This window comes from Furipterus horrens, unplaced genomic scaffold, assembly GCF_987537825.1.
Source record: "Furipterus horrens unplaced genomic scaffold, mFurHor1.1.pri manual_scaffold_17, whole genome shotgun sequence".
NCBI lineage: Eukaryota > Metazoa > Chordata > Mammalia > Chiroptera > Furipteridae > Furipterus > Furipterus horrens.
The window spans coordinates 83,889,735-83,904,719 of NW_028327187.1; positions in this window are offsets into that span (position 1 = coordinate 83,889,735).

Here is a 14,985-nt window from a genome sequence, read left to right on the forward strand (position 1 = left end):
CTGTATTCTATTGGTCACACAGGGCTGGCTCTGATTCACTAACAGAGGGGACTAAACAAAGGAATGAATACTGGAAGGCACAGAACTTTGGGGTATCATCTCAGAGGCTGGCTACCACCACTGGAGTCAATTCTATCAATAGTACTTACTACATATGTACTCAAAAAGAGGATGGAAAGGTTAAAAAAATTGTACAGGCAGATAACTTTTTTTCTTTTAATAGATTTTTGAGGCAACATCTCTTCTCATACTTTAGCCTAAGTAGTTCTTACCAATTTTCTTTCACCATCTTATTGACCAGCTCCAATTATTTTGAAAAGCATCAGGAATTGTGTGTAATCAGGTTATACAATAACGCTGTATATTTTTCTGACTGCTTTTAGCATAGGATACCTGTTGTTGATAAAATTCTTAATGTAAGCCAAATAAAAATATTTGGAATTTACTACAAAAGAGGAATACCAGGGGAAACACTTTTAACTTAGATGTGTATGGGGAGGGTAGAAGAGTCAAGATATGCTTCTCAGAAATGAATGGTTTTAGCAGCATCAATTAAAAAATAATTCTAGTAACTTTACACAGAAAAGACATTCCAATAGTTTCTGTACTAAAATAATCTTTTCCTAGTGGAATTTCCATCTTCCAAATATTCATTTTAATACTTTTTCAGGAAAGGGACAAACTGATAAAACTAAAACCACAGAGCTAGTCAGAGTGTGTTCATTCATAAAATTGGTTTTAACCTTGGAAGTTTATTAATAAAAGAGGCTACTTCCCATTTTGCCCAAGGTAAATGAGAGATTGTATTTCCTAGTTCCTTCTACTCATGCAAACCAAAAATAAGCTCTCAATTTAACATCGAGACAATCCCAACCCATGTAATTATTACTCAGCAGCATTTGCATGTGTAAAGTTCCAAAATAGTGAAAAAGAAGTATCTGGGCAAGAAAACTGGTGCCACAAGGAAAAAGTTTTAGTAAAAGGGTATTTAATAACAGTTCCTAAATCGTACACCTGACAGTCACTGGGCTTTTAAGAATAGGTTTCTTCTCTACTCTTCCCTCTCCCTGTCCCTGGTTCCTGACAAAAGTAAACAGAAGTCAGTGTTCTTTCTAGACCAAATCTTCCCTAAGAGCTGCTCTGCTAGGCTTTGTATGATTCTCACCTCCTTACCTCCCACCCTGGCAGGTCTGGCTCAGTTGGTTGGAGTGTTAACTCATAATTGAACGGTTGCGGGTTCGATTCCTGGGCAGGACACATACCCAGGTGGTGGGTTCATTCCATGGTCCATACACGTAAAATCCCTGTTAGGGTGTGTATGGGAAGCAACCAATCAATATTTGTCTCTCACATTGATGTTTCTCGCTCCCTTCCTCTCTTTCTAAAAAGCAATGAAAACATGTCCTTGGGTGAGAATAAAAATATTTATTTATTTATTTACTTATTTATTTATTTATTTATTTATTTATTTATTTTAAAAAGTCTGGCAATTTCCACTCCATGTAAGGGAAAAGCCAGCCACCATGTAAGAAATCCAGCTACCCTGAGACTACTTGGCTGTGAGAAATCCAAAGCTGGCTACATGGCTAACTCCTCACAAAGGAGAGCTGAAGAACCCAGGTAAAAAGTGAGGCCCTATATGTACGAGGTCAGCTCCAGCCATTAAATCCATCCCAGCTGAGGCTCCGGAATACCTGAATTTCCATCTCACAAAATTGTGAGTAAATAAAATGGCTGTTGTTTTAAGTCGCTACATTTTAGGGATGGTTTGTTACATAACAATAGGTAATTGGGTCAAGTGCTCAAGAGAAAAATAAATCAGAACAAAGAGACACGGAGATGTAGGAGTATTATGTTAGAGAGGGTGGTCAGGGAGGGCCTCTCTGATAAGGAGACATTTGAGCATGAAGCTGAGGGCAGTGAGGGTCCAGACCATTTGGCTATCTGGAACAAGTACATTCCAGGCAGAGGAAACAGCAAATGCTGGCACCAAAAGGCAGGAAGTGTTGTCATGTTCTACAGACAGCGTAAAGGCAAGTGTGAGTGGAGCATGATAAGTGAGAAGGAGATTGACAAGGAAATCTAGGGAGAAGAGGAGAAGCACCAGGTCAGGTAGGGATATGATAAGGACTTGGAGTTTGACATAATCTGATTGGCATGTAAAAAGAGACACTTTGAAGTTGAGAACAGATTCTAGAGAAGGCAAGAATGGAAGCAGGGCAACCAGTTAGAAGCCTATTCCAATAATCCAGGTAAGAGATGATATTGGGTTGAACCAGGAAGGTAGCTATGGAAATGGTGAGTTCGATTTTGGTTATATTTTGAAGGTAGAGCCAAAAAGATGTACTAATGGACTGGATTGGGGTAGAGAAAAAGAGAGAACTTAAAGGTGATCTAAGCACCTGGCAGAATAAAGTTGCCATTTATTGAGATGGGGAAGAATAAGGAAGGAGCTAGCTTAGACATAAAAATCATGAATTTGGTTCTGGATTTATCTATTTTGAGGTGTCAGACATCTAAGGTGGCTGAATATGTGAGTCTGGGGTTCAGGAAAGTGCTCATGGCCGAAGATATTTGTTGAGAGCTACCTGGGATAGTAATTAGTCACAATATTTGATGATATCAGCTAAGGATGAATGTAGCTAGAGAAGAATTGGGGTCTGAAGAGGGAGCCTTGGGAATATGAAGAAGAACGAACAACAAAAACTGATAATGGCATTTCAGTTCCAAACACGATGGAGTAAGCACACTCTACCCTATTAAGCCTATTAATAATTTTTAAAACCTGGATAAAGTTGATAAAACAACAATTAGAAGACTCTGAAAGGTGAAGAAAAAAAGGTGGACTGGTTGGGGACCTTAGGACTTAAGGAATAACCAGTGGTGAGTTCCATGTGTTTTATTGTTTTTGTTTTTTTGTTTTTGCCTTTTATATATCATGGCCTTGGGCCCTGGAGAGGTAAAAAATCCAGAGGTGTCAATGGGCACAGACAAAAATGCCCCAAAGAAAGCCCCTCTCTCTTGCCAAAGAACTAGGAAAGTGAAGGCTCTGCAGGACAAAAACATTTTGATTAGCCTACTACCTGCTCAAGTCCAGGGGAACATGATGAGTAAAGTCACATCCCATTCCCTCCTAAATAGAAAATGGAAGGAGAATTACTAAGAGAACAGAGCTAAATAAAATGATGTTTTTAATTTTATAACCATGGGCAGATCTCTGAGTAGTCCAGATGTATAGAATAAGAGCAGAGCAGACTTTTTGGATGCTGTCTGACAACTGTTTGACAGTTATGTCAAGTGGCAATATGACCAAGACTGAGATAATGGGGTATAACGAGGATGCTCTTGGCAGGGGCCCAGAACCTTCAAAACTGCAAGTCTGTACACTTGGATAATGACTCCATCTGGACACTAATGTAAGGAAGTAGAACCACCGCCCATTGTGGGTTATAATAACTCAGAGCTCTGACCACTTGATGCTGGAAGCTTTGGCTGTGCCATAGGTCACACTCAGAGCCCAATGGGACTTCTGCTACACTGGGTGCATGCCCTCACTATAGCCACTTGACTTGAGACCAGTGCACACTTCTCCACTGCCAGTGACTGGGAATTTGCGCTGGACACTTGCTCTGCTCACTTCTGTTGTAAGCTCCCCTTCTGTGTGTGTAACCTGCATGTAGCTCTATTGGTTTATTGGGAAGGTCTCCCCTAATAAATCTGGCATTGTGGAAAGACACAAACGTGTGTGAGTGGCTTCTTTTGGGTTTTCTCCCTTGATCATGACACCATGCATGAAACTGAGTGGAAACAACACAACAAAAATTTCAGAACTAAACATTAGTCTAGAATACTACTCAGGTTTCAGATTGATCTCTGAGTAGCACACACATGATCAGACCAAAACAGTACTGCAAAGACTTTTAAACTAAATGGATATTTGTATCATAGCCCACAAAAGTGGGATAAGATGTGTGTTCTTAACCTAAACAAGTTTACTTCTTGCTGTGATAGAAGATTTGAATAGGAACCAGTATCTCATAAAATAATCCTCAAAGTGTCTATGATAAAATAAAAATCACTTATAATAGAATCACAAAAATCTCAACTTGAATGAGAAAACACAATCAACAGTTGCCAACATTGAAATAATATAGATGTTAGAATTATTTGACAACGGTTTTAAGCAGTTATGATAAAAGTACTCTAATTAGCAATCATGAACATTTTTGAAGCAAATAAAAAATAGAAAGTCTCAGCAAAGAAATAAAAGCTATAAAAATGAATCTAGTGGAAAGTTTGGAACTGTAAAGTACAATAACTGAAATAAAATAAAAATAAAAAAAAACCTTGCTTGATGGACTAAATAACAGAATGGAAATGCCAGAGAAATAAACTAGTGAATTTAAAGACAGTTCAAAGGAAATTATCCAATATGAACAAAGGAGAGAGAAAATAGATTGAAAAATAATGAACAGAGCCTCAGGGACCTGTACGACAATAACACATTTAGTAAAAGACATAAATTTTAAAATTCATGACACTGAGTGAATCCTAATAGGAGGAACCCAGAGAAATCCACAGACACATCATAATTAAATTTCTAAAAGCTGTAAAACAAAGAAAAAATCTTGAAAACAGACTGAGAGAAATGATGCATTACGTATAGGTAGCATTCATAGCAGCTTTGTTTGTAATTACCCAAAACTCTAAACAGGTCAAATGTCCTTTAATGGGCAAATAAATAAACTAGTACATCCATAAAATGAAATACTACTCAGCCATAAGGAATTTGCTTTTAATATATATAACAACCTGAATTATTTTTCTTCTCTCATGTTATAAAGGTTTTATGGTGAGTGAAAAAAAGCCAATCTCAAAAGTTTCTATTTACATAATATTCTTGAAATGGCAAAATTTTACTGATGAGAACTGATTAGTGGCTGCCAGGGGCTAGGGATAAGATATGACTATAAATGGGAAGCTTCTTTGTGGTGGTGAAACTGTTCTGTGTCCTGATTGTGGTAGTGGGTACATGAATCTCTACTATGCATTCCCCTCAAAACACACACACACACACACACACACACACACACACACATGTAAAACTGGTGAAATCCAAATAAAGTCTGTAGTTTCGTTGTACCAATGTCAATTTCCTGGTTTTGATTATATACTATGTTATGTCCAATGCCACCTTTGGGGAAAGCTGGATGAAGGATACAGGGGACCTCTCTGTACTATTTTCCCAACTTTATGTAAATCCTAAATTATTTCAAAATAAAAAATTAAGAAAACTAATAAAGAATTTCCAGCAAATTAGGAAAATAATCAAGAGGCCAAAGGAAGAAAGTCTTTCATGTAGAAAGAAGTGACTTCTGGATTTGGTTATATGGAGTTCACTAGGGACTTCGACAAGAGCAGTTTTGGTATAGAAGTGACCATGAAAGCCTGACTGGAGAGCTTTCAAGAGAGATTGGAGGGAGAGGAAATGAGAACAATGAATACAGTATGGAAAAAGTTAAGATTCTTTTTGTAAAAAAAAAAGTAAACTCAATAATTTCTATCTCATAGGGGTTTTTTTGTATGTGTGTTTCATAAGTTGTGAGTAACCCTTAACTTGTCACAAAACACCTGATTATTTAACTTTACAACTAGGCTCTGGTGTTATAAAATATATGACATTTCCTGCCTTGTTTTGTAATTGTGTTTTTAAAAACAAAGCTGTGTCATTCTGAGTGCCTCTGGGGGATAAATTATACAACTTGTTAATAACCATGGTAGAAAGGGACTTCCCATGAAGAGAGGATGGAAAAATAACGCAGCAGATTAATTAATAATATGACACATCTGAATGCTCCCAGACTGCAGTAATGATCCTGTCTCCTTGACTACCACCATTGTTCATCCTTGTCATCAAAAACAAAAATGAAGAGCCTTGCATAAACTTAAAGTGGAAATAGTAAACAGAAAACTGCCTTTCCTCTGCAAAAAAACAACCCCCCAAAACCCATTATAATATCTTTCTTCCGATCACAACAATACAATTTATTGTCAAGAGACAAATGATACATGGTAAACACAAAGCCCTCACAAATAAAATTAAGATATTTATGTTGTCCTTTCAGAGTAAGAAGTAACTGAGATCTCAACTACAAGCCTCTATGTGGGAAGAAAAAAGTAAAAAAAAAAAAAAAAAAAAAAAACATAATCAAAGAATCAGGCTCAACACTTTTTGTGATCCTATCTAACCAGGATCTTGAGACTTTACCACATTTTTACAAGTGGAGCTAATGCCTAAAGCCCTGTTCTTTCTTTCCTTTTTCCAGCTTTATTAAAGTATAATTGATGTATAACATCCTGTAAATTTAGGCTAGAAATGTGTTCACTTGATACACTCATATAATGTGAAATGATTACCACTGTAATATTAGCTAACACCTGAAATTCTATTCCTGAGGAAAAAGAGGTCAATGCCAATTCACATATGCTTAGAAGTCCTGTTCATTTATATCATGTCAAGAATAAATTTATTTATTTGTTCTCTTACTGATTCATTCATATATCCAACAATTATTTATTGGCACTGGAGATACAAGAATGGACAAAGTATGGTCTCTGCTGTCCTCACAAAGCTTACAGTCTAGAGGGAAAACACATAAACAGACAGTTACAGGGCAATGTAAATATTATTATTACTAACATCTATTGTGTGCTGTCTATTTGCCTGGTGCTATTCTAAATGCTCATCTCCATTTTCATGGTGAATTCACATAACAGTCATGAATGTGCCTTGTGAGGTAAATGCTATTATTCTTATTTCAAAGATGAGAAAAAATGAGACCAGAAGAGTTTTGGTCACTTAACCAAGGTCATACAATTTGAACAATCCCAGGGCTCTCTTACTCCAAAGTCAGGAGCACAGTGAAACGGCATCTGAAGCACAGGGGCTTAGGTAAGTTTTGCTGGACTAAAGAGTGTTAGCAAGAAGTTAGGTTAGAAAGATGACCAGGCCCCAGATCATCACAGGCCTTTCAAGCTCTTCAAGGACTTAGGACTTTATCCTGAAAGCAATGTAATAACATCTTTTTAAGTTATCTATAATTGTAACAATCCACTCCAAAAGCTAGGGACTTAAAACAAGTAGCACAATTCTGTTGGTTAGGAATTGGAACTAGGCTTAACAGAGGCAGCTGGGCTCCTCTTTGTGTGGTGTCAGCCAGGATGGCTCCATGAGGGCTGAATGATACTAGATGGCCTCACTCATATGTGTGGGGCCTTGGTGGAAGCTTTTGGTTGTGTGTCTCAGCTCTTTTCCACATAGCTTCCAAAAGAGCAAAATGGAGGTTGCAAGGCCTCTTAAGGCCTAGGCCTTTAACTGGCACAGCATCATATCCATCACATTCTATTGGTCAAAGCTAGTTACAAAACCAGACAAGAGTCAAGGGGAGGGAAATAGGCTCCACCTCTTGATAGGAGGAGCTGAAAAATCATATTGTAAAAGGTATCCAGGAGGAAGAGATTGTTGTGGCTCCAGAGCCCCAGCACAGTGCTAAGGCTCCAGACAACAGAAGATTTATGTAACTTTTGTTTCTTTCTTTAGCTTAACTTAGCTAAGAGAGGTCGCCACACAGCCAGGTATATTTTACCGACCCTTTCCTGGAACCAAGTCCAATTTTTCACCTCTACCTCTGACCAGAGCAGAATGCAGCAAAATGGAGAAATGGAAGCCCCCCTATAGACTTCATCAGTACTTTCCATTTCTTGGAATGATAATAAAAATTTTCTCAGTTTTATGTAAACTGTTAGACATATGTAGCTTCAAGATGGATCCCTAGAAGACTTTTATTTTCTCCATAGATTGCCACTGTAGACTCTCCTATAAAAGCAAAATTTGAAGCCCTCACTAACTGAAATCTGCGTCCTTCGTTTTGTATGCATTAGATTAGACTGTAATCCAATTCGTTCTCCTTAACCACAAGAAAATCATTATCTTTCCCAAGGTTGAATTCCTAGAACATTACTCAAACTCTATCATCAACTTGAACATCCATATCTCTTCTCAACTCTTACACTGTTCTTTTTTTAAAAAGTATATTTTATTGATTATGTTGTTACAGTAGTCCCAGTTTTTTCCCCTTTGCTCCCCTCCACCCAGTACCTTCCTCCCCTCCAGCAATCCCACCCCCCTTAGTTCATGTCCATGGGTCGTGCATATAAGTTCTTTGGCTTCACCCTTTCCTATATTATTCTTAACTTCCCCCTGTCTAGTTTGTACCAACCGATTATGCTTCTTAATCCCTCCACCATATCCCCATTTCTCCCCTTCTCTCCTCCCAGCTGATAACCCTCCAAATGATCCCCATACCTCTGATTCTGTTCCTATTCTGGTTTGCTTAGTTGGATTTTGTTTTTAGTTTTTAGAATCAGTTGTTGATAGTTGTGAGTTTGTTGTCATTTTAGTGTTCATAGTTTTGATCTTTTTCTTAAGTAAGTCCCTTTGACATTTCATATAATAATGGCTTGGTGATGATGAGCTCCTTTAGCTTCACTTTGTCTGGGAAACACTTTATCTGCCTCTTATACTGTTCTTAAAGAATATTATTTCCAATGCCACTGACCACACCTGTCATGATGGGATGTCATAACATAATGGATGCCTGTCATGTACATGTGCTGCAGCTAACTGAGCTGAAGTAGGAAGGCAAATCAGGAAGCTGGGTAGGTGGGTAAGTGAAAGAAATGATTAATAATGCATGAAGATGTAATCAACAACACTAATCACTTACCCTCCCAATACCTGCGATTGGACATTTATGTGCTTTCAGTTTTTCCTATTTACAAATTAGTTTCATTCATAAGTGCAAAATCTACTCTCCATTCTTTGCTCACCTTATTTCAAAGGAGCCCAGAAGCCTATCAAATAATTCTTGAATTTCTATAGATTTCATTTTTATGTCTATGTTACCAATAAAGTCTTGTTTTCTTTTGAAATGTTTTTAAAAGATTTTTGAAAGATTTTATGAGTTTCAAAGAAAAATTGGTACTTAATATTTTATGTAAAATCCATAATTCAATTAATTTTAAAATAATATAGTTGCTTCCAGGGAAATAAGGAGAACCGATATACATTTTGGGACTGTTCTTTTGTCTCTTTGCAAAATGAAATGCCCAAATATGGAGATATTTTTTCTCTCTATTTGGGCAAAACTGATGAGAGTATGTGTAACTTGCACATGAATTCACTAAGGGACCTTTCTGTTAAAAACAGGACAGGGTGAAAATAGTGAATGGAAAAAAATTAAGTAGTTGAAAATCTTATCCCATGATGGGATGGGAAGGGCTAACCCTTTGAATCAGAAACAGGCTCTTACTTCCGGTCTGGATGGCGGAGTAGGTAAACACCATACTTGCATCCTCCTATGATCCCACCAAAATTACAACTAAACTACAGAACAACCATGGGCAACAGCAGACCCTCCATATCACCCTGCCCAGGCTCTGTAGCTTCAGCTTCACTGGAGAGGACACTCCAGCATCATTGCAAGATGTCGATTCAACACGGGAGGAGACAGATACCGTGTCACTCCCGAGTTGGACTGCACAGCCATTCTCGGCGGTGCAGATAGACTCTTAAGAAGCTACACCATCGTCTCTCGAGACAGACGGCTGCCGATGACGACAGAACAACCATTGTTGAGAACCACCTGAAGATTAGTTGAACAGAAGTCCTCTAACTAAGGATATACAGAAGAAGTCACATTGAGACTGGTAGGAGGTGTGAGCACCAGTGCTGGGGCAGCAGCTCAAAAGGCTCCAGGGACATATGGGAGAAACTGAATTATCTGACTTCAGGGCAAAGGCTAGTGAGGCAGCTTTCTCGCAGATGTAAGTCCTGATAGAGGCTATTGTTCCCTCTCCATGTGGGTGCAGGTGGGCACTATATCTGAGTCTTCATCAACTTGGCTAATACTGTCCACCCCACCTGGTGATTCCCTGAGACCCCACCTCAACCAACTTTCAGGCCCATCCAATCCATTTCCAGTGGTTTTTCCATACAAATGATCTGTCTTGGCTCAACCTGCAGACTTTCCTAAAAATCCCAAAGGAGCAGTGTCCTAAGCCTGGCATTAGTGGTAGCTGTCCTCTGTTCACAACTTGGCCTTTCCTGGGCACCTCCAAGCTCAGCACAAGTGACAACCGTCTGCAGCACTTGCTGGGTCACTCTGGGCAAGGCACAGGCAGCAGCTGATCTTTGCATGCACCTCCCAGGAGTCCCCAGAACTAGCAACCCAGTAGACAGCTTCAGACCATGCCAGAGCACCACCCAACCACCTAAACAGGCGACACACTCAAAGGGCAGACTCAGTGGGAACCAGATCCTCACTGAAACTAGTTTTCCTCTGTAGTACTGGCCCCTGCACAGCAGCAAATTTGTTGTAGTCAAGGCCTTGAGACTAATTGGCCTGGGGATTAATCCCTCCCATTTATATGCCATCAGCAATCAAGGCTCAACTACAATAGGAGAATGTACTCAGCCCACACAGGGGTACACCTCAAGCACCCTGCTTCACCTTCAGTGACTTAGGGAGGCTATGGCACTGGGCTCCACTGGATACCTACTAGATAAGGCCACTCTACCAAGACTGGGAGACATAGGAGCTCTACCTAATACATAGAAACAAACTAAGAGAGGTTGCCAAAATGAGAAGACAAAGAAACAGGTTCCAAATGAAAGAACAAAACAAAACTCCAAAAACAGGACTATACAAAATAGAGACAAGCAATCTACCAGATGCAGAGTTCAAAACACTGGTTATAAGGATGCTCCAGAAAGTTAAGGGAAAAATATATCAATTCAGTGAAAAATTCCACAAAGAGATAGAAAACATAATAAGAATAAAGATAGAAAACAAAAAAGGACCAGTCAGAAATGAAGAATACACTATAAGGATCAACAGTAGATTAGATGCAGCAGAGGGTCAAATTAGTGATTTGGATGATAAGGTAGCAGAAAACATCTAATCAAAAAAGCAAAAATCCAAAAAGAATCTAAAAAATGAAGATAGCTTAAGGAGCATCAAATGTACCACTATGCACATCATAGGGGTGCTGGGAGGAGAAGAGAGAGAGCAAGAAATTGAAAACCCATTTGAAAAAATAATGACAGAAAACTTCCCTAACTTGGCAAAGGAAATAGAAACACAAGTACAGGAAGCTCAGGGGAGTCCCAGACAAGATGAACCCAAAGAGGCCTACACCAACACACATCGTACTTAAAATTCAAAAGGTTAAAGACAAAGAGAGGATTTTTATTTAAACTTTTTTTCACTTGCAGTTTATATTCAATATTATTTTATATTAATTTCAGGTATACAGCACAGTGGCTAGACAATCAATACACCTTACAAAGCATTTCCCCGATATCTGAAGTATCCACCTGGTACCACACATAACCACTACATACTATTGACTATATTCCCAATGCTGCAAACAAACTCCCTGTGACTTTTTCTTTGTAACTACCATTTTGTACTTCTAAATCCCTCTGCTTTTTTTCACCATCAGTCCCCTCTGGCCACTATCAGTCTGTTCTTCGTATTTGTGAGTCTGTCAATTTTGTTTGTTTACTCTGTTCTTTGAATTCCACAAATAAGTGAAATTATATGTTATTTGTCTTTCTCTGACTGACTGACTTCTTTAACATAATATTCTCTAGGTCCATCCATGTTATTGCAAATGGTGAGATTTTGTTAAAAACAAAGAGAATCTTAAAAGCAGCAAGGGCAAAACAATTATTTACCAACAAGGGAGCTTCCATAAGAGCATCAGCTGATTTTTCTACAGAAACTTTGCAGACCAGAAGAAATGGACACAAAATATTCAAAACAATGAAAAGCAAGTACCTCCAACCAAGATTACTCTACCTAGAAAAGCTATCACTGAGAATCAAAGGACAGATAAAGAGCTTTACAGACAAGAAAAAGTTAAGGTTCACCACCACCAAACAAGTATTACATGAAATGTTTAAAAGGTCTTCTTTAAGAAGAAAAGATAAGCAGGCTAAATGAAGCAGAGGATCGGATCAGTGAGTTAGAGGACAATGTAGAAAAAAAATTCCACACAGTACAACAATATGAAAAAAGATTGAAAATATATGAATAAGATGTAAGGGAATTACAGGATAGCATGAGAAAAAATAATATCAGCATCATTGGAATAAAAGAGGGAGAATAAGAGGAATGAGGAATAAAAAAGCTGATAGGAGAAGTAATGACAGAAAATTTTCCCAACCTGATGAGAGAAAAAAGTTATGCAAATTCAAGAAGCACAGAGAGTCCCAATGAAGAGGAACCCTAAACAACCCACTCCAAGTCACATAATAATTAAAATGGCAATATTCAAAGACAAAAAGAGAATCCTAAAAGCAGCAAGAGAAAAACAGCAAATAACATACAAGGGAGCTCCAATGAGGCTATCAACTGATTTCACAACAGAAACACTACAAGCCAGAAGGGAATGGCAAAAAATATTCCAAGCAATGAAAAACCAAGGCCTACAACCAAGAATACTCTAACCAGCAAGGCTCTCATTCAAAATGGAAGGTGAAATAAGGAGTTTCCCAGACAAAGGAAGACTGAAAGAATACATCTCCACCAAACCAGCATTGCAAGAGATGCTAAAGGGAATGTTTTAAGAAAAAGAAGAAAAAAAGAGGAGAGGAACACAGGTACAAAGGGAAATGAATAAATACATGTCAATAACAACCTTAAATGTAAATGGATTAAATGCCCCAATTAAAAGACATAGGATAACAGAATGGATAAGAAAACAGAACCCACATATTTGCTGTTTACAAGAAATACACCTCAAAACAAAAGATTTACACAGACTGAAAGTAAAGGGATATAAAAAAGTATTCTAAGCAAACGGACATGAAAGAAAAGCTAGGGTACTAGTACTCATATCAGACAAAACGGATTTCAAAGCAAGGGCAATAAAAAGAGATAAAGAAGGACATTTCATAATACTTAAGGAAACAATCCTCAAGAAGATATAACACTGATAAACATATATGCACCCAACATAGGAGCACCCAAATACATAAAGAAAATACTAGAAGACCACAAGAAGAGTATTAACAGCAACACACACAGAGTAGGAGACTTTAACACTCCATTATCAACAATAGACAGATCTTCGAAGCAAAGAAACACCAAGGATATACAGGCATTGAACAACACACTAAACCACATGGACTTAACTGATATATATAGACCTTTCCACCCCAAAGAAGCAAAATATACATTCTTTTCAAATGCACATGGGACATTTTCAAAGATAGACCACATGATAGGATACAAAACAAGCCTCAACAAATTCAAGAAAATTGAAATCATATCAAGCACCTTTTCAGACCACAATGCCTTGAAACTAAAAATCAACCTCAGAGAAAAAAATCAAAAACATCCAAACTCATGGAGAATGAATAACATGCTATTAAATAATGAATAGGTTAACAATGACATCAAAGAAAAAATCAAGAAGTTTCTGGAAACTAATGATAATGAACACACAACAGCCCAAAACCTATGGGACACAGCAAAAGCAGTCCTAAGAAGGAAGTTCATAGCAATACAGGCATATCTGAAAAGGATAGAAGAATCTCAAATAAAAAATCTAACCCTAAAGCTACAAGAACTAGAACAACAACAACAAACAAAGCCTAGGGCAAGAAGAAGGATGGAAATCATCAAGATCATAGCATAATTAAATGACATAGAGACCGAACAAACAATTCAAAAGATCAACAAAACTAGGATCTGGTTCTTTGAAAAAATAAACAAAATTGACAAGCCTTTAGCCAGGCTCATCAAGAAAAAAGAGAGAGAAGACACAAATAAACAAAATCAGAAGCGAAAAAGGAGAAATCACAACTGATACCACAGAAAATACAAAGGACTATAAGAAATTACTACAAACAACTGTATGGCAAGAACTTTGACAACCTAGAAGAAATGGACAAATTTCTAGAAACATATAACCTTCCAAAACTGAATCAAGAAGAAGTAGAAAGCCTCAACAGACAAATAACAAAGAAGGAAATTGAAACAGTAATCAAAAATCTCCCTGCACACAAAAGCCCTGGACCGGATGGCTTCACAGGCGAATTTTACAAAACATTTAGGGAAGAACTAACTCCTACCCTCCTCAAACTATTCCGAAAAATCCAAGAAGAAGGAAAAATCCCAAACTCTTTCTATTAAGCCAGTATTACCCCAATTCCAAAACCAGGTCAAGACACAACAAAGAAAGAAAATTACAGGCCAATATCACTGATCAACATAGATGCTAAAATCCTCAACAAAATATTGGCAAACAGGATCCAGCAATGCATCAAAAAGATCATACACCGCAATCAAGTGGGATTCATCCCAGGGATGCAAGGATGGCTTAATATTTGCAAATCAATGAATATAATACATCACCTAAACAAAATGAAGGACAAAAATCACATGATCATATCAATAAATGCAGAAAAAGCATTTGATAAAGTACAACACCCATTTATGATGAAAACACTCAGCAAAATGGGAATACAGGGAGCACATCTTAACATCATTAAGGCTATATATGAGAAGCCTGAAGCCAACATCATACTCAATGGACAAAAACTGAAAGCATTCCTCCTGAAATCAGGAACTAGACAAGGCTGTCCACTCTCTCCACTCCTATTCAACATAGTGTTGGAAGTCCTAGCCACAGCAACCAGATAAGAAAAAGAAATAAAAGACATCCAAATTGGGAAAGAAGAAGTAAAACTATCATTATATGCAGATTACATGACAGTGTACCTAGAAAATCCTATAAATTGCACTAAAAGACTACTCAATATAATAAGTGAATTTGGCAAAATCGCAGGGTACAAAATAAATATACAGAAATCTAAGGCACTTCTGTACACCAACAATAAAATATCACAGTCAG